The sequence below is a fragment of the Maylandia zebra genome, linkage group LG16, assembly GCF_041146795.1.
Source record: "Maylandia zebra isolate NMK-2024a linkage group LG16, Mzebra_GT3a, whole genome shotgun sequence".
Taxonomy (NCBI): domain Eukaryota; kingdom Metazoa; phylum Chordata; class Actinopteri; order Cichliformes; family Cichlidae; genus Maylandia; species Maylandia zebra.
Window position 1 is genome coordinate 21,681,849 of NC_135182.1, and position 23,469 is coordinate 21,705,317.

Genomic DNA, 23,469 nt, shown 5'->3' on the forward strand with positions numbered 1-23,469 from the left:
TCGGTTACTACAGCCACATTTATTTAGAAACAGTGGGGAGAGTTTTGGAGGTGAGGAATAATTCTAGCCAGCGGTTGGTGCCCAGTTTGAGAAAGAGGAGGAGGACCACCATGGGGCACCTGACAGTGATGAAGAGCATGGGCACATGCTGGCAGATTCATCTTGAGCCACAGTGAGAGAGGGAGAGAGGGTTAGAGAGAGGTGGTGTGTGTGTTTGAGAGAAAGAGAGGGACTGAGAGAGAGGGAGGAGGAGGAGAGCTGAAGCTCAGGAAGGGGGAGGAGGGGAGTAGACAATGGCTGAACACAGGTTTAACAAAAAAAGCAGCATAGAGTGTTGTCTTTGAGGTTTGTTCTTCAGCAGCAGGTGCTGTAACTCTCTGCAACCTGCAGGAAAGAGTGAGGTGGAGAGTGAGAGGAAGAGAGAGAGAGCGCGAACACAACAGAGAGAGCTCGAGATTTGATATGCCTTCCAAATTGACACGGGGCTTTCAAAATATTACCTGCTACTTGGACGGTGTTGGTCAATTACCTGACATTTCTCAATTCTTTTATTCTCCACTTCCTCCACTGTGTCCCCAGTGTGGTATTGTGATAGGGCTGATGCTGATCAGAGTCCCTGGCTCTCTGCGGACCAGCCAGCTGTCAGACAGGAGCTGATCTGTGTGCTGGGAAACCAGCGATGTAAAAGAGAGCATGCCTTTGATAACTGGGAGATGCGCCCTTCTAGTTTGTATTTATGTATTCAAGCTGCCCTCTGCTGTTCGCATTACCAATGACAGCAGATGGAACAAAGGGATATCACAAAGTTTTGCATGAAATCACAACTATTATGTCCAAAGTCTGACATGTGAAATATTTAGCAGTCTTCAGCTTTCTTTCCTGTTCCTTAGCTTGATTCACGATTTTTAAAAAATATTGCATTGAGCTATGTTAAGCTCCTATTACTGTGTGTCACAGTTACTTGAATGTAGAGCAATCAAAAGGCACGTGACACTTTACACCTGTTTTTCTTCATGTGATTGGCAACACTGAGGTTGAAGAGGTGGGTAATATAAGCATAAAGTGGAAACTACACAGCTGGTAAAGCTTTCCTGCTATTTTCAAGCATCAGAAGATCTGATATTAGTGTTGTATACATATAGAGCTTCCCAGTGTTAAACAGTCACATTTTTTAATGCATTTCAGAAAAGCTATGTCCTTTATAACAGAAATGAATCATGTAAAATAATATTCCACCAAGCAAAAATTCTTTGAGTTTGATTAACAAAGACTTTTTTTTCTACCAATTTATCTTTGCCCCTAGTCCATTAAATATTTTTTTCTATGACAACTAGATTATTACTGTTATTTCACAAATGTGCAGGCTGAATGATAATATGTTCCTGAAATGCAAGTGGCCCATATGCTAACGAGGGCAAAATATTTCCCCTTCACATTAACATATAATCTGAATTCGGTTACCTGACACAATTGCAGAGATCAACACTGTTGATGTGTCAGCTACATGTATGTGTTGGTACGTAAAATAGGCTGCACTGAAAGTCAAGTGGATGTTAATGCCCCACAGACCCGTCAGTCTGATTTCCCTCATAACGCAGGAGAGCATTTGTGCAATAGCTCTCCTTACATCTTTTAAAAGAAAATTGTGGAGTTTAACCTCCCAATATTATCTCTCCTTTTTTCTTTGTGCAGGGAACAGGCGTATATCCACAAGGAATTTGGCACAGTCCACATAGTCAAGACGCTGATAATCCTAAGTCTTTGACTGCTGATAAGACAGCCAATTTAACATAATTATAAACCAGTAGTATGAATAGTAACGATTCATTAATTTAGAGGAAGAAAATTCATATCTAGCATTTACTCACAATTATCACCCATGATAATGATTTCATTAAATCCTGCTTAGTTTTTGGCATTATAACATACTTGTAATTGCAATAAAAAAAAAGGGTTTAATATAATAAAATGCTAGATTGCAAATTAAAGGATGTCTGTACTGCATTAGAGAGGTGAGGCTGACAAATCCCTCTTTCAAAACAAATGCTGTTGACCAACACTATTATTACCTCCACACTTAATTACTTTTTTTGCTTTTTGATTTAATTGCTTCAATAAAAATAATCTATAACGCTTTTTAAATTACACTTTCCGAGTGACCTATGTAAAGAGAATTTTATTATGTGAGCTCGGTAATTACCCTGTCACAGTCCAGTTAGGGGCTATTGTCTAGCTATCCTTTGCGTAGCTCTTACTGGCATGACCAGCATGCTTAACTACCTATTTAGTGAGCTCATAACTTTTTCAATAGTTGCACAATATTCAAAGCACAGGCGCATTTGCTATTATGTAGACATTATGTAGAGAAAGAACGAAAGATAAAGGCAAAAAAAAAAAAGCCCTGCCCAAACACCTTTTAATACTGTGTGTGTGCAATACCCAATGAAGGGTTTGGAAAGGAAATGACAGAAGTGAAACAACATCTGAAACATGCTGCGTGTCGTGTCAGGTGCAAGGTTTTTCTATTTATAAATTCAACAGTGTAAATGCTGCAATAATTTTAACTGACTGGTGTTGTGTTGCTAATGAGCTGCTAGAGCATACACAATAATTTCTTAAGCATAACAAAGTGCTTAAGTGTTTATCACTGTGTTTGTGTATTTTGTGTCACTGTTAGCATATGACTCGATATTTTTAATCTGCACCTATAAAATATATATATATATATATATGTATATATATTTCACCAATCTCTTTTTAGAGTACTGTCCAGTACTTCCTGAATACAGAAAATGATTAAATAATTATAACCTCTAAACTGTTAACAGAAGTTATTAGAAACATAATTTTCTAATATTCTGATGCTATTAAATAAAGACAATAGTTTCACACCCATTGAGACTGATAAAGAACCACAGTCATAAATGAACCACTCAGTGGGTATCAAAGTAATTTTCTGTTTACTGTGTTCTGTACACGTTCATTTTCCAGCCCATCCCCCCACCGACTGACTACACGCTGCCCCTTTCTTTGTCTGGGTGGCCTTGTCATCCAGTTTCCAGCAGCCATGGCCTCTACTATTCCTCCAGTAGGTTAACAGCCGCTTCTCTTGAAAACGTGTTTTCCAAGATACAATACAAAGAGATATATTAAATAAACATTTTTTTCCTTATAGAGTATGGATATGTGGTTTAATTATATGAGCTTCTCAAGGCTTTAGCGCTCCACTTACATAAAGCACAAATTTATATGCAATATTCAAAGACTGATGAAAAAAAGAAATACATAACTATACCACGAGACAACTTCTACTGATTTCTCAATTATTAGGGTTCTGCTTTTTCTGCTGGTAGTGTTCCACAATATATTTGTGCTTCTTATTAAAAAATAAGTTGGGTAAACAAGTATCAATTTACAAAATTAATAATCAATTAAGTACCAGGTTTAGTGTTCCTCTTAGCTACAATATATATATGTTTATATGGGGCTATATAGTAATACTAGCACTGGTCATGTTGAAAGCAGACTTTCAAAGACATTTTAAATTGCCAGCTGTACTATAAGACAGCCACAGAAACGTAAAGCCTCAAAGCAGACGCTATATCGTCCACAGAATCTCTGAGTGAGGGTTGAGTGGGGAGCAGTGGAACAGCCTTGGGACTGGGGGCCTTCTTCATGCTGGCTTGCCGGAGAGCTGCCCAAAGCATGGACAATTAGAGGGGTCCCTGGTGCCTCTTTGCTCTCTGTGCGCCTGGTGGGCTGCTCCATAAGGCACCGGGGGGCTCAAGGAACTGACTGGGTTGGCTTGGCTGGCTGGGCCAGAGGCATAGAGCTGGGGGAAGCCTGATCTCAATAATCCCTTTGCCCCAAGAGGCTGTCACACCACTCACACTGCTGGAAGCAAGAATGGAAATGGACCGAGGGCTTTCTGAAGCTTTTACCTGCTTGAAGAGCTCATCATTGAGAGACAGAGACATACTGAGAACTCAATGTGCTTCAAACACAGAGACAAGTTGTTTTTATAAAACTGAACCAGCGCCATTGGCTTGACACTCAGCACTGTAAAACATTCATCTCTCTTTTTATTAAGGTGCAGAAATTTAATTTTATATACTTTCAATTGACCTTCTGCTGAAGTAGTTTGAAGCAATTTTCATTTTTTCATCTACACAAATAGAAAACTAATGTTTTGTACCACAGACATCTTCACCTCTCGTGAGATCTGAGACTCGTCTACTAAAAGGATGTTGAGGAAAAGAGCAATAACTCTGTCACAATGCTTCTCCACAGCCATTCGCTGCTTTCATTAATGTTCAATTTCTTCTTAAAATTCCCAAGACTATGGCATAATCTATTGGCCTGGTGGAGTATATATGATGTAGAATCACCTTGTTGTACAACTTAAAGTGAGCTGTCCCATATGAATATGGCCACAGTCAAAACCATTGGCCTAATTAGACCGACATGCCTCCGAATGTGAGGGAAAACTTAGTGCAAATGGATAAAGGTCTTTCAGCACTGTGCCGCTGGCTGTCTCAGTCCCTTAATGTATTACCACCTGCACCCACAATCAGCACAGGAACATTTAAATGACTGCGATTCAGAGGAGACCAAGCTCCAAACTGGTGGGTAACACATGAGAGGTGATTTAAGATATTGGCTGTAATGAAGCTGACCGTTGGCAGGTCTGTTCTGAATGAGATGGGGAAAATTAGGGGCGGGAACAGGTCAAAGGCATACATATACTGAGGGCAAGGCAGCAAATGAAATGCAGAGTAGAAGTCTACAGTCCAATATGCTGTTTACTTCGTGTCACATAAACATCAACCACTGTGAGCTTCGGGTGTCTCTAAAGATGATAAAATCAATGTTTTGTGTTTGTTTTCTAACAGCTGGAGTATATTGTGGTGTTCCCGTCTTATCACCTCTGACTGCTCTCTTCCCCAACATCAGCCCTCCCTTTTATAGACTCCAACACAAATACAGAAACAAACAGCCTCCCATGAGGTCGAAAATAACACATTGTCTGCAGCCGTTTTAGGAGCAGGTATATCTTTCATTCTATATTTCTAAATAATAAATAACCCAACGCAAACACATAATAAAATGATCAAAAGTGTCAGACCACATTAGTTTATGATCTGTAAAGGCAGAAAACTCAAACTGCAAATAATGGAAAATGGATAGTATGTGGAGGTAGAGCATGAGGAGATGGAAGACAGGCAACATCTGGGTACGGCTTCTCAGAATGATGGCTGCTAACTGATCCTTGTGATTGTGATTGACAGACACTGACCACCACTCTACTGGCCCTGGCTTCTCCACACTGCTGAGCACAGCAGGTAGTGTGAAGGCTCGCTGAGATTCCCAATAAAATGGACATTACAGGGATAAACAACAGCCGGCCTCACAGAGGTGAATGTTGGGCACGTAGCACTCCTCCATCACACAATGTACCAGGGTTCACTGACTCTGCACTGTTTCGGGATTGCAGAATAGAGAGCCACACTCAGGCAAACATCTTATTGAGAAAGCTGAAATGACCAGTGGTTCTGTGAAGATATGCTCTTCGCTCAGACAAGAGTTCACCCAAACAGAAGAGTGAAAATCAGATACTGTAGCAGTAGTGTTGTTGTACCGTGATGTTAAAGATAAGTATGCGTAATATAATCTACATGGAACTGGGTTTTGTTTTGTTTTTAATGGTAAAAGAAAAAAAATAACTGCCAGCTTCATTTTTTTTGTCAGGTGCGGCTGTTAAAAGAATGCTTTAAATAAGTGTTTGCTGCTTGTCCTTGAAAATGGTTCAGCAGTATTCATATGGTTTCCAAAAATGAAAGTATATGTATAATGTGGGTTATATAACTGTCGTCTTTACCTGGTAAATATTCCCACGAGCAATGAGAATAAAGGCTCAAAGCCATTTACATTCCTAATTTTCACATCCATTAAATAGATGGATGCTTTGATACCATTGCAGTGTTTATCTACAGCCCCTAGGGATTCATTAAAGTGAACACTCCTTTCAAAATATAATCTATTGCTTAATTAAACTTCCCAAATATGAAATTTGAACCCACATATCTGGAGAGAAGTTACTGCTTTGTTGTTCCCTCATTTGCACAATATTTTAATGAACAAGTTGCTAAGATATATTGCCATTTGCATGTAAATAAAGCTTTTCCTCAAGCACTTAACAGCTTTGATTTGGATTATATGCATTGTTTTTTGCACTGCTTCTTTTTTTTTAAATACTTTGTGTGAATGTGTGTGTACATGTGTAAATTTTGTGCGCTGAATGAACCTCCCAAGAATAGGAACGCGAGCCCACTGACTGCTTTGTAAATTTCACAGCTTCTAGCTCTGAAGCACATCATTACAATGTGTGAAATTTTAATCAGAGATGTTGTGAAGAAACAGAGATCAGCCGACGAACATAATTAATGTCCTCTGTCATAGAGATTATGATGGCAAATTTGAATGTGCAAGTGTTTTAAAGAGCAAGGGGAAATGCATTAACTAAATTACATAGCATGACATGAATAAGCCATCATGCTTTTCTGTCAGTTTGTGTATGCTCAGATATCCTTTATTATATAGGATGCCATTACTTCCCTTTTAATTGAACAGTGTTTTGTTTGGCACAGGCCTACTGAACTTTGCATCAGTCATGCATAAATTTTATGCATGGCTTCCTCATACGTGTCCCAATCAAAGCAGATTTACAAAGAGCAAGACGCAACACGTGACTGGGTGTAGGTTGAGCATATGATGAGCCAAAACAGAAATCAAAAAGAAAAAAGCTTTTGCGCACTCAAATTAATTTTAAATAAACTCTAAAAGCACTTTAAAATAGAATTATGATGATAACTTATCTATAAATGGGTTAATAAAATATTTCATTGCTATACTAAGCCACAGCTTTATTGTAAGAGTTGCTGTTGCCAGGACAATTTGTTTTATAATGCTTACTTGCTCATTAAAATGCAAATTGTGCATATGCTTTCATTTTCCAGTACAATAATCCAGACTCAGACTGTTTATCCAATCATCAACTTCACTATAAAGACAAGCTGGGGTTTACAGGGTGCTGCCGCTAAGACCAGGCATATGCACGGACAAATGCACCCACTTGCCCTCGCGCACACATATTCACACACTCATACACATACAAAAATTTATATAGTTTGAAGTTTAGTGCAAAAGTACTCAAAGTACTTCAGAACTATACTTGACTGAAGCATAATTCAGTACTCACTGTGAAGGACCAAGTTTTATGCAATTCTGGAAATATTTGTGCATTTCATGAGTCCTGCAAAATAGTTTTTTCTCTTAAAATAGAGGTTGTTCATTTGAAGAGTCCTAGCAATCGCATTTTGTGCCGGTGAGAGAAAATAAGCAAAAGCTGGCCCAATGCATAATGACATGCAGAGAGATAATGCCGCTAAGTTATCCCAATGGTCACATTGTGGGTGTCGTTAATGTGCTGTTAATGTGTGTATGAGAGACAGAGCGAGTAAGAGAGTTGCTGCAAGGAAAGACTGCACACCTGGCATTCTGCCCAACAGTTGCCAAGGCCATACTCTTGTTTCTGTCACCACCGTTTGTTTCACAAGCCTCCTAATCAATTGGAATGCAGCCCCTGAAATAGAACTTGGCACCAGACTCAACTCCTCTATTGTGCCTGCTGGTCAATGCTCAGAGAATACCACCCGTCACTCATGTCACTTTCCAATTTCCCCCTTTAACATGGAAAGCGGGGAAGACATTAAACAAATTTTACATTATTGGCCTGCCAGCTTGTAAGAGGATTCCTACTGTACAACAATTTACTCTGGAATTGTTTGCAGTGAGTGTTCTGCCAGGTGTGTGTCCTTTTTTTGCGTATGGTTGACAAGCAACATTAATGAAATCAGAGCTGATGGCATCAAGAATAAAGCGGACCGCTTAGGCTGGCTAGTGAACACTCCCCACAGCCCCAACTGGAGAAACCTGAATTCATTCTAATTTGCTTAAGACAGCAATGAGTGGGATACACACTCAAGTACACTGCCATTATTTCATTTGATACAATATCAGGCACTGCGATTAAATTTGCCGATTTCTCTCGGAATTAATAAACAGTGGATAAACAATCCCCAGCAGGAAACTTGAAAACTGATAGGTCATTGCCTTCATGACACGCCACTGCATCAGCCTCTGCATGTTGACATGTGTTCCCCAGCTAATCAAGGGCAGTCTGCTTCTCGCCATCTCCTTCTTGGCCTGCCAACAGATTCATCTCTGGCTGGGTTAAACAGGAATAAAAACACATTAGTGTCATGTTAAACTGATAGAGCAAAGTGTCTGGATTGGCACTGCACAATGGTAAAAGTCTGAATGTGTATTGATTTGTGCTACGTAAATCTTGTTTTCTGTCTGAGTTAGTGAATCAGTTGTGACCCCTAGGGTTAACAAACATTGTTGAGGCTTTCAGCTGGCGTGTGAGCCAACAACGCCCATGCATTGCAATAGCCATGCCCCATCTTGTCATTTCTCAGCCTGCCTGGCTTTACTAATTGCTGGCAATCAACAGACAATATGATGGGGCTGAAAGAGGTGGTGGGTTTCTTGTGGTTTTTGGCTCTAACAAGGAGGTTTGAGGCTCCTGCAGCCAAAAACTATCAACAATGGATGTGAATTGGTCAGCAGGAGTCTGTGAGTTACAACCTGCATTAATTGGCATAAGGGCATCCAACATGGTTAGTGCCAGATCACATTAAGCTGGTGAGATTTGACTCAGTAAACTTCCACAAAGGCAAATCCCTTGTTACAGTGACTGGATGATACTATAGCATGTAAATTTAACTACCTATCTAATGCTCAGTGAAAGACAAAAAAGAAAGAAAACTTTGTGTAAAACTATATCAGCAGCTGAGTAATATACATCCACTGGGAAAACTAGGACACAACAGCTATGTCTTTATAAAAGACGACCGTTAGCTTTAGAGGAACTGAAAGCAACAAGGTAAACAATATGTAGGTTGAGCAATATGAAGGCTGCTGTATTCGAAAGGTCCCCTGCTGTTTGGACCTTTTTTCATTGTAGTTGTTGTTTTAATAAATCACCGAGACAACAGGTGTTAAATTGCTTAATCTTTCAGTAGTATATGAAACCCATTTGTTTGTGGGCTAGGAAGATTACCATTGAAAAAGTAATTACATTATTTCAGGTGCTATTATCATCATTTATCTTTCTGACATTTAAAGACGTACTAAATGCCAAACTGCTCCTCAGAGACAAGCGCTTGATCCTACATGATGTTCAAACACTTTTAATTACAGGGTCTTTAAATTCTAATAGTGGCAATCTGCAAACTTGAAGCATAACAGGAATATACGGAGAAAACATGTGAATAACTTTATGTATATGACACTTGAATAACCTCAGTGGTTTCATTCCCCCCTTCAGTCTGTGTGTGTGTGTGTGTGTGTGTGTGTGTGTGTGTGTGTGTGTGTGTGTGTGTGTGTGTGTGTGTGTGTGTGTGTGTGTGTGTGTGTGCTGGTGGGTAGGGGAAAAAAATGGAGTAAGTTAAAGAGAGAGAGGATAACAGAATTAAACAGCGATATATAGGAAAGGGGGGATGGTGTGTCTCTAGAGGCCTCCACACCAGTGCTCACCCTGCTGCCAGGCACGCTACACACACCAGAGACCTTATTTACCCATCAGCCCCGAAGAGGCCTGGGCCCCGGATCTTATTTACTCAAAGCCTGGGCAACCATCAGGTGCTGAGGGGATCTGGCCAGCAGCAAAAGCAAATACCCCAGATCAAAACCAACCATGGAGGAAGAAAGGGGAGCCCAGCCAAAGCCTTGGTCAAGTGCTAATGTTTACTCTTTGGTTTGAAGGGCTGTGGATGGACTCCATTTGAAAAACTCCAAATTGCCTCCCCCACCCTGACTCTCCACCCCACCGCACCTTGCAACCCCCACCCAACACCCTCCATGAAATAAAAGAGGAAAAAAAAGTATAAACTCAGATGGCTACTACTGTCTCATATCCATATGTCTAGAGCACCTGCGGTAATGTGGACTTCTCTTGTCTTTTAAACCAGCACTGCCACCGGTCTTCAGGATCAGACATGGTGTCGGGGGAAAGAGAGATGAAGACGGAAAAAAGCCCAGCTAATGACTAGCTCTTATGCATCAGTGCACTTACTAATGAGCTTCCAGGGAGAGGCTGGCAAAGCCAGAGCGAAGGCTGAGCCGGGATGTGAGAGGCCTGGGCCATCACTTCCCCGCTGTGATCCCTGCCTTCCCACTCACAAGGAGCCCCGGCTTCCAGCCACTAATGAGTGTTAGAGGGAGAGTCCAAGCTCGCGTCCACCTGCCAGCCTTCAGAGCCCAGTCTGCTGCAAGACAGTAGGGGTCAGACGCATTCCTGAGCTCTTAATAATTTACATCATATTGATTTCCTCACTGTTAGACACTCTCACCTGCATGGACTCTAACTCCCACTTTCTCTCTCAGCCTCTCTCTCTCTCCCCCTGAAATAAGCACATTCCTCCAGAAAGAGGAGTTTGAATGGTACAAAAGCATGCAGCTTTGCCCTGGCTCCAAACCAGTTAAATACAACATTCAATTTAATAAACTGTGGACAATGTCTGTGTCAGTGGGGACGGCAGCTAGTCTATGTACATCAACTGCTACTGGGCCTTGAAAAGACTCATTAACAAGCAGGTCCTGCACATTAAATATTATGCACAATGAAAGTTGAAATTCATCTTTAACTTTGACACGCTAAACACAAATGGCACCAATTATCCCTCATTAGCATTCCGCACCTTTCCACATTTTCAGTTTTGAAAGGGCCGGACTTTGGCACAAAGAAGTTATCAAACCCAAGAAGAGCCAAATCAAAAGGCAGAAAAATGCAAGAATGAAAATGAATTATGCAGTCTGCATTCTGCTTAACCTCTAATCAGACTCAGAGAAGAGGACATTAGTATTCTTCCTTTGTCAATATGATGATGTGTATACTCAATCCTTTAAATATTCATCATTTAAGAACATAGAGTTCTTCCTGCTCTGATTCATAATTCAAATGATATGAATGTTACATAGGTATGGCACCATTTCCCCCCTCACAAGAACAACTTTCTATCATCAGTGCCACACTTAAGAATGACTTTTAACACCTTCCGTCTTTCTGTATTTTTTATTTTATTTTAGAGTCTTCAAAGTATACTTAGTCTGTTCCCTAAGAAAGATATCTGTCTACCTATCTGTCTCTCTATCTAGTGTCTCTGTAGTTCTCAGCCGGCCTCAAGCCTTGATAGATTTATAACTCTTATCTCTTAATTTTCAGTGTAGCAATCCAGCAGACACCGTGCCATCAGTTTAGTCCTTCCAGTCAGATCGCTCTGACAGCATTACCATTACGATCCTCAAGCTTGACATAATTATCATGTCACCTCACAATGTATGTTTGGATGCATCATGATACAAGGCCCTTTTTCACATTGAGTTCATTTTTCAAAACTCTACATGCAGTTAACAAACCAAAAATGCAGATAATTTTCCATTGCTCACAGCTACCTTTCATTTACACCATAGTCTACATTCTGTTCCATGGATGGTGTTACTTTTCCTACCGTACTCTACATTACTCAACCCCGCATAGGCATTGTTTTCACCAGCCACAAGATCAGATGTCTCTCCTGGATGCAGGAAATGCTAGGTGTCTAGATATATCTGCAGAATATAGTAAGGGATGGTTCAGGCAGGCAAACAGTATTTTCCCCAGGTGTATTAAATAAGAAAAGAATATAGGATAGATATAGATAATGTTTTGTATAGAATTTCTAGATTTATTTTAGTTTCATTTTAACACTTGTTGCAAAAGTATGTTTAAAACAAACTAATTAAGCTCATTGTTACACAATTTTTGCAATGCATACTTTGCAATCCAGTAAAAGGAGTAATTCACTGGATCTTTTTTTTCTCTGTTTTTTTAGTTAATATGATTTCATCAGTCAAACAGTAGACTGTGAGCAGCAACATATTAGCATTACAGCACGATTGTTTCCTATGTTCTGGAACTATAGATCACAAGTGTGTCCTGTTGTGTGTTAACAACTGTAATTTTAAATGTTAAAAAACTGTTTGTGTTTTTCATATCATAGGGGAATTTATGGGCAATGCCTCACAGTCAAGAATTTGAAGCAACTGTAAGATAAATAAAACCGGTTGACTGGTCTAGTTTTATTTCTTGTTCAACACTGCCCTCTTCTGTTTTACATGTCTTCATAAATATCTGTATATGCAGCAGGAGAACTTTTTGCCAAATCACTTAAATCAAGGAAAACAGTATTTAATGGTGAAGGCATCCAACGGAGACTTTTGTGCTTAGTTTGTGGTTTTTTGATGCCACCTCCATTATTTATAGCAGAAACACTGATGTCCAAAGGCCATTTTACAATTCTACTCCTCAACTGGTCTGATGCAATTCTCTCATCAGGAACGTCGTTCTCACCAGCCACATTAGCATTTCTTCTTCATCTGACTGACAACTCCTCAGAACTGTTTTTCCAGCATTGCATTAGTGTTTTCACTTTACTTGAAGTTTCTTTAATTGTTTCTCAAGTCAGCTTTGCATAATAACTGATAAATTGATAACTGTTGTATTGTTAGAATAGTACCACCACCTCACCATTTCCGGTAGACTGGTCCTTCTGCAAACAGGAACAATGAGAGAGCTCAGCCTCTCTGTACAGGTAAGAATAGACATATTTTCTCTATTTTCTAAGCTAATATTTCTAATGTTCACAGCTAAGAGATGGCTTGAGTTGGAGGCCAATGAGATGCTTCACAATTTTGTGTACATGGTTGAGGAAGGATTTGACCTGAATAAAATAGAGAGATATTACATGAACATCATCCATGGAAGGACCACATATGCCAGGCCAGCGTGCTGCTATTGCTGAACATGTGGTAATTCATGTGGAACTAAAATGCCCTCATTCCTGAAAATGAAAGTGGTGATTGTGAGAGCCAACATGCTACTTCATGTGGTGATTTGGGACTATGTAACTTTTCACCAGCAGGTGATAATGGTCCATCCATCGTCATCCGCTTTATCCAAGGCCGGGTCGCGGGGGCAGCAGCCTAAGCAAAGAGGCCCAGACCTCCCTCTCCCCAGCCACCTCCTCCAGCTTATCCGGGGGAATACCAAGACGTTCCCAGGCCAGCCGAGAGATATAATCTCTCCAGCGTGTCCTGGGTCTGCCCCGGGGCCTCCTCCCGGTGGGACATGCCTGGAACACCTCACCTAGGAGGCGCCCAGAGGGCATCCTTGTCAGATGCCCGAACCACCTCAGCTGGCTCCTTTCGATGTGGAGGAGCAGCGGCTCTACTCTGAGCCCCTCCCGGATGGCCGAACTTCTCACCCGATCTCTAAGGGAGAGGCCAGCCACCCCTCGGAGGAAGCTCATTTCTGCCGCTTGTATCCGCGATCTCGTTCTTTCGGTCACTACCCACAGCTCGTGGCCATAGGTGAGGGTAGGGACGTAGATCGACCGGTAAATTGAGAGCTTCGCTTTTACACTCAGCTCCCTCTTCACCACGAAGGACCGGTGCAGCGTCTGCATTACTGCAGCTGCAGCCCCAATCCGTCTGTCGATCTCCGGCTCCCTTCTCCCATCACTCGCGAACAAGACCCCGAGATACTTGAACTCCTCCACTTGGGGCAGGAACTCATCCCCGACCCGAAGTGGGCACTCCACCCTTTTCCGGCTGAGAACCATGGCGTCAGATTTGGAGGTGCTGATCCTCATTCCAGTGCGAGCTGGAGGCCCTCACCCGATGAAGCCAACAGAACCACATCATCCGCAAAAATCAGAGATGAGGTTCTGAGGCCACCAAAGGTGATAATGGTGTTCCTGCCATTGTATTCACCATTCCTCAACCCTATTGTGGAATTCTTCTCTACTTGGAGGTAGAAGCTGCATGACTGAAAGCCTCATAATCAACAATCTCTAAATGAAGCAATAGATGCTGGCCGTGAGGGCGTTAAACCAAAGGCTTCTTAAGTCTGGTTGTGGAAAGCAGAAAAATAATTCCTTTTTTGTCTCCATCCTGATATGACAGCATCGGGGACTTTCTGCGTAGAAAGGACCAATGTTTTTATGTTGTTTATGCCACATTTTGACCTTATTCTTCAAATGTCAAAGCTGAAATTCATGGTTTACAGACCAGGCAGCATTTTTCCAATCTCCTATTTTCCAGTTTTGGTAAGCCCACGCAAATTAGTTTGTTATTAAGTGAAAGGAGTCTGCTGCTATAGCCTACCTGCTTCAAGGTTCATCATGCTGTGTTTTCAGAGATGCTCTTCTGGATACCTTGGCTATAATGAGTCATTATTTGAGCTACTGTTCCCTACTTTTTAGCTTGAAGCAGTCTGTCCATTTCCTCTGACCTCTGGCATCAACCAGGCATTTTCTTCCAGAAAACTGCAGCTCACTAGAAAGTTTCTCTTTTTAGACCATTCTCTGTAAAGCCATTGGTTGTGTGGAGAAATCCCAGTAGATCAGCAGTCTGAAATACTTAGACTACCTTCAACAATGATGCCACATTCAGAGTCACTTACAATTTTTGTCAACAGCTTTGGTCACAATTCTCACATCAGTAACATCTCATGAGTCTTAAAGCAAAATTGTTTTAGTGTTTTGCACACATGAGTCTGTGTTATTAAAAAATGCCTTAACTGTTTTGAGAACTGGATTAAGAGTGGTGAGAATGACGTTCCTGATGTGAGAACTGCACCAAAGCAAACTATAAAAAAAGAGAGCCTTTTCATTAACATGTTTTTTTTTTTCATTAATATGTACATTTGCACCTACATGGCAGGAAAACTGCTAAAAAAAAAAGAAAGAAAGAAAGAAAGAAAGAAAGAAAGAAAGAAAGAAAGAAAGAAAGAAAGAAAGAAAGAAAGAAAGAAAGAAAGAAAGAAAGAAAGAAAGTGTCACAGGCTGGGTCTCCGACCCAGCACTCTGAGTTTTCTTTGTATTTTTTGATATGTTATTAGTTTTTGTGTTATTTCCTATTTTGCCTTTAGTTTAGGCAGTTATTGGTTATTGTTCCTGGGTTTTCTATGTTTTGGGGTTTGGTATTTATTCATCACGTATTAGGTCTGTTAAGTTGTGTTGTCATGTTTAGTTTTAGTATTTCCTGTTTTATTCTGACAATGTCATGTGTTCTCTGTTAATTGTATTTAGCTTTTCTCTCCTGGTCCTGTCATTAGGTTTATGGCTGTCAGCCGTTTCCCCATATGTTTCCACTTCCCCTGATCACCTCATGTCTGTATTTAAGCCTTTTGTTTTCTTCATGCCATTGTTGGGTCGTCTGTTTATTCTGCCCTAGTTCTAGCCTGGTTCTGTTTATTTTGACCTCGGTCTTAGTTATGGTTTTCATCTGTTATTCATCATTAGTCTTAGTCATAGTATTTGCTGGTTATTTTCCATCACAGTCATAGTTTAGGTTTTGGTCTCAGTACCGTTTAGTGTTTTGTTTCTTAGTGTTTTGTCAGTTTACTTTGGTTTCCTGGTTTACTCCTGCCGTCATCTAATAAAGGATCACTTTTCTGCTCAAACTTTCAACTACTCGTCATCATCTGCTTTTGGGTCCTGTTTCCACACACATCGGCGCACCCCGCCGTGACAGAAAGAAAGAAAGAAAGAAAGAAAGAAAGAAAGAAAGAAAGAAGCACAACCTGTTAACAGGGCTTACAGATCCTGTAAATTAAAAAACTTAAACTGCCTCTGTAGGCATTGTGTAACTGAAAAGAAATGTTTCAGATTTTAACTACAGATAAGTCTGTTAAATTTATTCAGCAGAAAAGTTAAAGTTTACACTAAAATGCAAAGTGTGGTAATATAAGTAGAGCCTACCTGTAGTTTATTATACAATTATGACTGATTTCAATTCCAGTTCACTAAACACAGTCTGTCAACTAGCTTCACTGTCAATGTTTAAAAATGAATAAGCATCATTTACATTGCTGTTTCTATAACACAAGAAGAAACCTTGAACACTCCATAGGCTGTTGCACGTGGATATGAGACTATTATGTGCATCTTTGTCTTAAGGATCTTAGGCAGGATCATCAAACTGTTTCTGCAGGCATTTTTTATACTAATACCCAACTGAATTTCCTTAGAGCCAGATTTTGGTCAGAGCACAGCTAAGAAGAAGAATTTTACTAAAAATGAGTGACTTGCCAACAATTTAATACAATCTAATTAAGTAAGTATGTAAAATGTATTTATATAGCGCTTTTGATAGATAAAAATCACGAAAAAACAGAAACAGAAATATCAATAAAATAATATAAAACAATGGAAAAAATTAATTACAAGTTCATTTGTAGAGAAATGTCTTCAGCTGCTTTTTAAAAGAGTCAATGGAGTACTGTGCAGTGTCTGTGCCTACATTGCAAAAATGTGTAGATAAGTTTTGTAGATATACCAGAACACAGTATGTTTATGTAGAAAGCTTAAATATTAATTGCACCATAAATCTTATAGATTCATAATATCCTGTTAAAAACTCTTTGCCATACATAGACGAAAAGCAGACAGACTAATCATGAATTCTACAAATTATCCACTGGCAGGGGAGTCTGTGTGTAAAATCATTTAAAATCATTCTTTGGTCTGAACAGGTTTTAATGCAAGATCTATTTTGTATTTTCATAGTGGAGACAGATTGTACAAATAATACACTAATGTTCACTGCACTGAGTTATATGCAGTAAAGGGTCAAATGAGCAAAAATTTAAGAGATACATTTTTACTTTTTTTTCATTGTTTTAAAAAAAGGACCACGATGTGCATTCATATCTGCTGGGCGAGGTGACATGCTTATGTCAAGTGTCCTGGGTTTTCTAATAGAGCAACAGCATGAAGTTTAGCGATGTCACTTATAAAATCTTATATGTAATTTGTTGTGGTGGCCACATGATGTCAGCAGAGAGTCATTCTTTCCCACTTACACCACAGTGCTACGTGCAGTCATTCTGCAACCTTGAAAATATATTTACCCTAAAAGTCTATTTTATTAATATTGCACCAGTTCACAACGTTATCTAAATTTACTTTACACTGTAATGTAATGACCCTACAGTTTTAGAGAGAGATCAGATGATCCCCAGTGAGCAAGCACTTTGCAATGGTGGGGAGAAAGAACCCTCTTTTAACAGGAAGAGACTTCTGGCATCATAAGGGTCAGGGAGGGCGAAGGATGAAGGTGAAGGAAAAACAGGAAGACAGATGCACACAGAGCGTTCTCAAACATCGACAAAAGACTACAGTTGATGCAACAGAAAAAAAAGACATAGGAAGTAAAAAGATGGGTATGTGGAAGTGCTCAAAGCAAATTGAGTGGTTCCCCAGCAAGTTATAAGCCTAAAGCAGCAAGACTGGGTGGTTCAAGGTCACCTGATCCAGCCTTAACTATAAGCTTTATCAAAAACAAAAGTTAATAGTAAGACAAAGAATAAAAGTGGCATTGATATTGATATTGATATTCACCATGGAAATTGGAAGAAGTTGCCAAACAGCCAGGTCTCAGTGGCTTTATACATATCAGGAGGTGCATCTTCTAAGTCGCCCTACTCAGTAACCTGCTCAATTTAAATCCACTTATTGTCATAATTAAACTTGTGAACCTTAGCTTATATTTATTTTTATTCTGCAGACATAGATTTGTTTCCTCAAACTATTTAAGTTTTAAGGTTTATTGTTGCCACTAGTGACATGTTTCAGTGCACAACATTGCCTGGAGCACTACTGTCATGTTTCAGTGCACAACTTTAATTACACAGAGTGGAATAACATTCACACACATGCTTTAGACCGTTTAGACTGTGCAAGTGTCATTAAACTATTCAGCAGAGACTACACAATTATTTTGGGCATTAAAGAACACAGTTATGTAAATGTTCAGAATATGTGTTACTTTGATTACATTTGAAGCTATAATACTGTACTTTATAAAACTATAATCATTCAAAGCTGAGAGTGATATATTCTGTTCCCGCTGCCTTCTAAGGCATGTAGCCTGAGTTCACCCTTGTGTGCTTCATACCTTGGACCTAAATATAATGAATTGCATTTTCACCACTTATATCACAGTAAGATAACCCTGCCACAGGGGGGCCACAAGCCACCGTACTCATCCCAAACGCGAATAAATGGGAAGGGTAGTGTCATGAAGGGCAATTTAAAAGCTTTGCCAAATCAAACATCAAGAATAAGATTTCCATATCAGTTGGAGTCCGGGTTAACAACAACCGCCTCGAGTGCTGTCGGCCAACATGGTGCGGGTGGAAACTGTGCTATTGTTGGCCAAAGACAAAGGAAAAGGAGAGGGGGGAGGCATGCTCAAAGGCAGTGTGAGAGAAGAAAAGGCAGAGTGTGGAAATGAGAGAGACTTTAAATGAAGGGAGTAAAGGTAAAAGGAGGGAGTTGATGATATAATTGAAAGAGGGAAGGCACATATATTGTGTGTGCAGGGGACAAGGTGGAAAGCAAGCATGGCTGGGAACATTGGAGGTAGAGTCAAACGGTTCTGCCATGGTACTGACAGGAAGAGAAAAAGATAGGGATAATCTTGAAAGAAAAGAATGTAAATAGTGTTGTGGAGGTAAGAATGTTTACAGACAGGATCATAAGTTTGAAGCTGGAAATTGAGAACTGATGCTGAATGTTGTCAGTGCATATCTCCTACAAGTTGGATGTCAGAAGAAAAAGAGGAATTCTGGAGTAAGCTGGATGAAGTGTGAAATAGAGAGTATCTCTGGGGGGTGAGCGAGTGGTAACTGAAGCAGACTTCTATGGACATAGGTGAAAGGAATAAAAGTGGTGAACAGGGGTTGGGTGGGTATGGTCTTGCAGAGAGGATACATGGTATTGGATTTTGCAAAAAGAATTGCTGTGTTCAACATATATTTCAAGAAGAGGGAGGAACCCAGGGTGATGTATAAGAGGGGAAGAAGGTGGACAGATGGTGGACTACATCTTATGCAGAAGATGAAATCTGAAAGAGATGCTAAGGTGGTAACAGGGGCATATGCAGCTGGGCAGCACAGATAGTTAGTAGCATGACTTCAAATACCAGAGCTAAGTGAGTGAAGGAAGTGAACGCAGAGTTTAGGGAGGAGCTGAGAGTGTCTCTGGGTGGTTGGGAAGAGTTACCAGATGTCATGAGAAAGTATATGTCACATTCCTGGGTCTATTGACCCAGCGTTTTGAGTTTTAGTTTATTTGGATGTTTTAAGTTCTTTAGGATAGCTAAGTTCATTTGTTTATTAGTTTCTCTTTGTGTTTTTCTACCCCTGTATTTAAGTTTCCCTCTCCCTGTTTCATGCTGCGTATCTTATGTTGTCAAGTTTATATTGTCTTGTCTACATCTCATGTTTCCTGTTTTATTTTGAAGGTCTGTGTCCTATGTCAGTGTAGTCAGCGTTGGTTCCTTTGTCTCGTTATGTCAGACTAGTGTCAGCTGTTTCCCCATGTGTTTCCACTTCCCCCTAATCACCCCTGTGTGTATTTAGTCTGTGTGTTTCTGTTTGTTCACTGTCAGGTCGTCTGTTGTCCTTTGTGTCACATTTCCAGGTTCTGTGCTCTAGGTATTTTTGTGTCCATGTTAGGGTTCATGTTTTGGGTTTCTATGTTATCTTAGCTCTCCCAGTTTAGGTTATTATTTAGCTTCTCCTCTGCATTTTGTTTTGTAATGTTTTCACCAGCCTTAATAAACGGCTCGCTTTCTGTTAACATTTAAGTTTTGTTTCATGGTGTCTGCATTTTGGGTCCTCTTCATAATACATACAGTCTGCCTCTGCCAGACTGTGACAGTACAGCCGAAGTGTTGAGGGAAACTGCCAAGAATGTGTTTAGTTATGCTCTGGACAGAGGAAAGAAAACAAGGTGATAGTTGCTGGAATAGCAAAATAAAGCAAATAAAAATGTTCATCTCTAGGAGATGAAGAAAGGCAAGGCAAGGCAAGGCAAGTTTATTTGTATAGCACAATTCAACAACAAGGTGATTCAAAGTGCTTTACAGAGACATTAGAAACAAGAACAAATAAAAAGCATGATTTAAAATTGAATAAAACAAGCAAATAAACTAACTAACTAATTAACAAACAAACAAACAAACAACAGTATATAAAATCAAAACAGATAAAATCAGAACAGTAGATAAAATCAGTAGTTAAATGTAAGTTTTGAAATTTAAGCTTAAAGTGTGGATTTGGTGCTTTATTCAAATGCAGCTGAGAACAGGTGAGTCTTCAACCTGGATTTAAATAAACTGAGTGTTTCAGCTGATCTGAGGCTTTCTGGGAGTTTGTTCCAGATATAAGGAGCATAAAAGCTGAATGCAGCTTCTCCGTGTCTGGTTCTGACTCTGGGAACTGATAAAAGACCGGATCCAGATGACCTGAGGGATCTGGATGGTTCATACTGGGTCATGAGGTCATTGATGTATTTTGGTCCTAAACCATTCAGAGCTTTATAGGCCAGCATCAGAACTTTAAAGTCTATCCTCTGACGGACAGGCAGCCAGTGTAAGGACCTCAGAGCTGGACTGATGTGGTCCACTTTTTTGGTCTTAGTGAGGACTCGAGCAGCAGAGTTCTGAATGAGCTGTAGTTGTCTGACTGATTTTTTAGGTAGACCTGTAAAGATGCTGTTACAGTAATCAAGCCTACTAAAGATGAATGCATGGACTAGTTTTTCCAGGTCCTGTTGAGACATCAGATCTTTTATCCTTGATATATTCTTGAGGTGATAGTAAGCTGACTTTGCTATTGTCTTAATGTGTTTTTCTAAGTTTAGGTCTGCATCCATCACTACACCCAAATTTCTCGCCTGGTTTGTGGTTTTTAGATGTATAGATTGAAGTTCTCTGGTGACCTGTAATCGTTTTTCTTTGGCGCCAAAGACTATTACCTCAGTTTTGTTTTTGTTTAGCTGGAGAAAATTGTGGCACAACCAGTCATTGATTTCCTCAATGCATTTACCAAGAGCCTGTACAGGGAGAACTAGCAAAGGCAAAGGAAACAACTAATACTGAGTTACTGGAAATATACTGGGTGAAGCACTGAGAAGGTTGAAGGAGTACTTTGGGAAGCTGAGGAATGAAGGAAAAGAGAAAGGGGAGGACAGATGAAAGAAAGATGGTAAATCAGGGAGTGAAGAGGATTAGTAAGTGAGGACAGTTATGAAGGGTGGAATAGCACTAAGTCCAGGTGAGAGGAAAGCAGACTTTTTAACCAGTTTGTCTAATCCTGAAAGGATGAATGAGGAACTGACTAGTGTATTAGTACAGAACCAAGAACCATGGTGAAATGCAGCGTAGTAGTAACTACAGAGGGGAGGGAAAAGGTTGATGAGTCATGCGGGAGTCCCATAGTAAAGAGTTTTTGAAGCTAGGTTAGAAAGAGAGGTGACAATTAGCAAGCAGCAGTACGACTTTATGCCAAGAAAGAGTTACACATAACATGTCTTGAGAGCACTGATGGACAAGTATACAGAAAGTCAGAAGGAGCTGTACTGTATCATTTTGGATCTAGAGAGGCAGACGGCAGGGTTCCAAGAGAGGAACCGTGGTTCTGTGAAAATTAGGAGTGGCAGGGAAATATGTGAGGGTGGTGCAGAACTGCAAGGACAGCAAGACAGTGTTTAGGTGTGTGGTAGTAATCACAACTGGCAGATGGGTTTGCAATGTTGATGGACAGGCTGACAAATGAATTCAGGCAGGAGTCTCCAGGCACCATAATGATGACATTGTGATCTCTACTAAAGATAGGGGGCAGGTAAAAGAGAGCCTGCAGAGGTGGAGGTATGTACTGAAAAGAAGAGGAATGAAAGTGTATTGAATAAAGTCAGAATACCTGTATGTTATTGTGAGGGAGACAGCACTGCTATGATATCTGGTTTGGAAACATGAAAACAAAAACACTATCAAAAAGACAAGAGGTGGAGGCATCAAAGCTGAAAGATTTTTATGGGGAGCAGCCAGGATGAGTGTGAGTATATCAGACAGGGCAGGGCAGGTCGAGTGGTTTGGAAACAAAGTTAGGGAGGCAACGCTGAGGAGGGATAGTGGATATATTGCAGGAAGAGAAGAGGAAGATGTATTCTGGATGTAAAGAAGGAGGACATGCAGAGCGTTGGTGTGACAGAGGAGAATGGTAGGGATAGAGAGAGATTGAGGCAGATGATCCCCTGTGGCAATCCCTAAAGAGAGTAGCCAAAAGAAGAAGAAGAATATTACACAGGAAAATATTGAAGATCTGAGAGAAGTACAGTACCTCACAAGGGAGCATTAATTAAAAATTATTTTAGTGGTTGGTGTTAGTATTTTTTTCTCTTTGAAGCAAATAAGGAAGAGACGAAGCCTTGAGCAATTTCTTATTCATTCCCAATGATTCTGTTACCTGTTAAACCAGCATTCACACTTCTGGTGGGTGTATATCTCTGTAGGGAAAGCTATGAATGTAGCTGTCTATCTTCATAATCATATGGACAAAGATCTAAGCTTTTATTTTTAGAGTCATCATTTTCCAATATTTTTGGCTCATCCATGAGAAAAATTACTCAAAGATAGCCTGTGCATGGTTTACACAGGCTGTCTACGCATGCATTAGTTAGTTCAGATGCGGAGACGGACTCCTTATATTGGCTGTCCTCCAGAAACCGAGCTGTGAAGCCAGACTACTCGCAGTAAGAGTCCCTTGTGTGTGCTGTGCCAACCAGACAGCTCATGAAGAGATGGCATTTTTGTTAAGCATGATAGAGACTCAATTTTGCAATACTGACAGATCTAACTCTCCATCAATCATATCTATACAGCGTTTGTGTTAACCAATACACCCTGTTGCTTAAAATAAGTAGCTTATTTTTTAATTGTAAAATAATACACAAGCAATAGTGAGCTATGACAAAAAATAGGAAAAATATGAGAAAGACAGCGCTATAGAATAATTTCATACTGAGAAGTCTGCATTGCAAAGGGGGAGGGGGCAGCAGCACATCTGCTGGGACACACCAGTTTCCATGGTAACCTTTGATCACAGAGGGGATAACTGAAATGAGGTAATCACTCCATTGAATCCTGCCAGCAGTTTGACAACAGTGAGAACGAACTGCTCCTCCTCAAACTTGGCAAGAGCACTGCAACAGCTAGAAATTTCTGCACACCTTGATGACATTTACAAGTTTCTTCTTGTGAGATTCAGTGAGATTCACTGTCACGCTTTCCTATAGGAATACAATGCTGTCAGTGATATCATATTCAGTATTTAACATGTGATTGGAGTGATTTCACACAGCAGGAAACAAAGCATGAATGTCTGGAGTAATCGCATCTTTATAACGTGTCTTTTCCCAACTTGACTGTGAGTCATTATCATGAGCTGCAAAAAAC

General features: G+C 40.2%; 1 long non-coding RNA gene across 1 annotated transcript; it reads right to left on the minus strand.

The window, feature by feature from the left end:
* On the minus strand, positions 1–653 carry LOC143412876 (uncharacterized). Its single transcript, XR_013093391.1, has 2 exons — positions 530–653; positions 1–384 (listed from the first exon to the last, which is right to left on the minus strand). It is a non-coding gene; the product is annotated as an uncharacterized LOC143412876 (long non-coding RNA).
* Between the last annotated feature and the right edge of the window lie 22,816 nt (positions 654–23,469).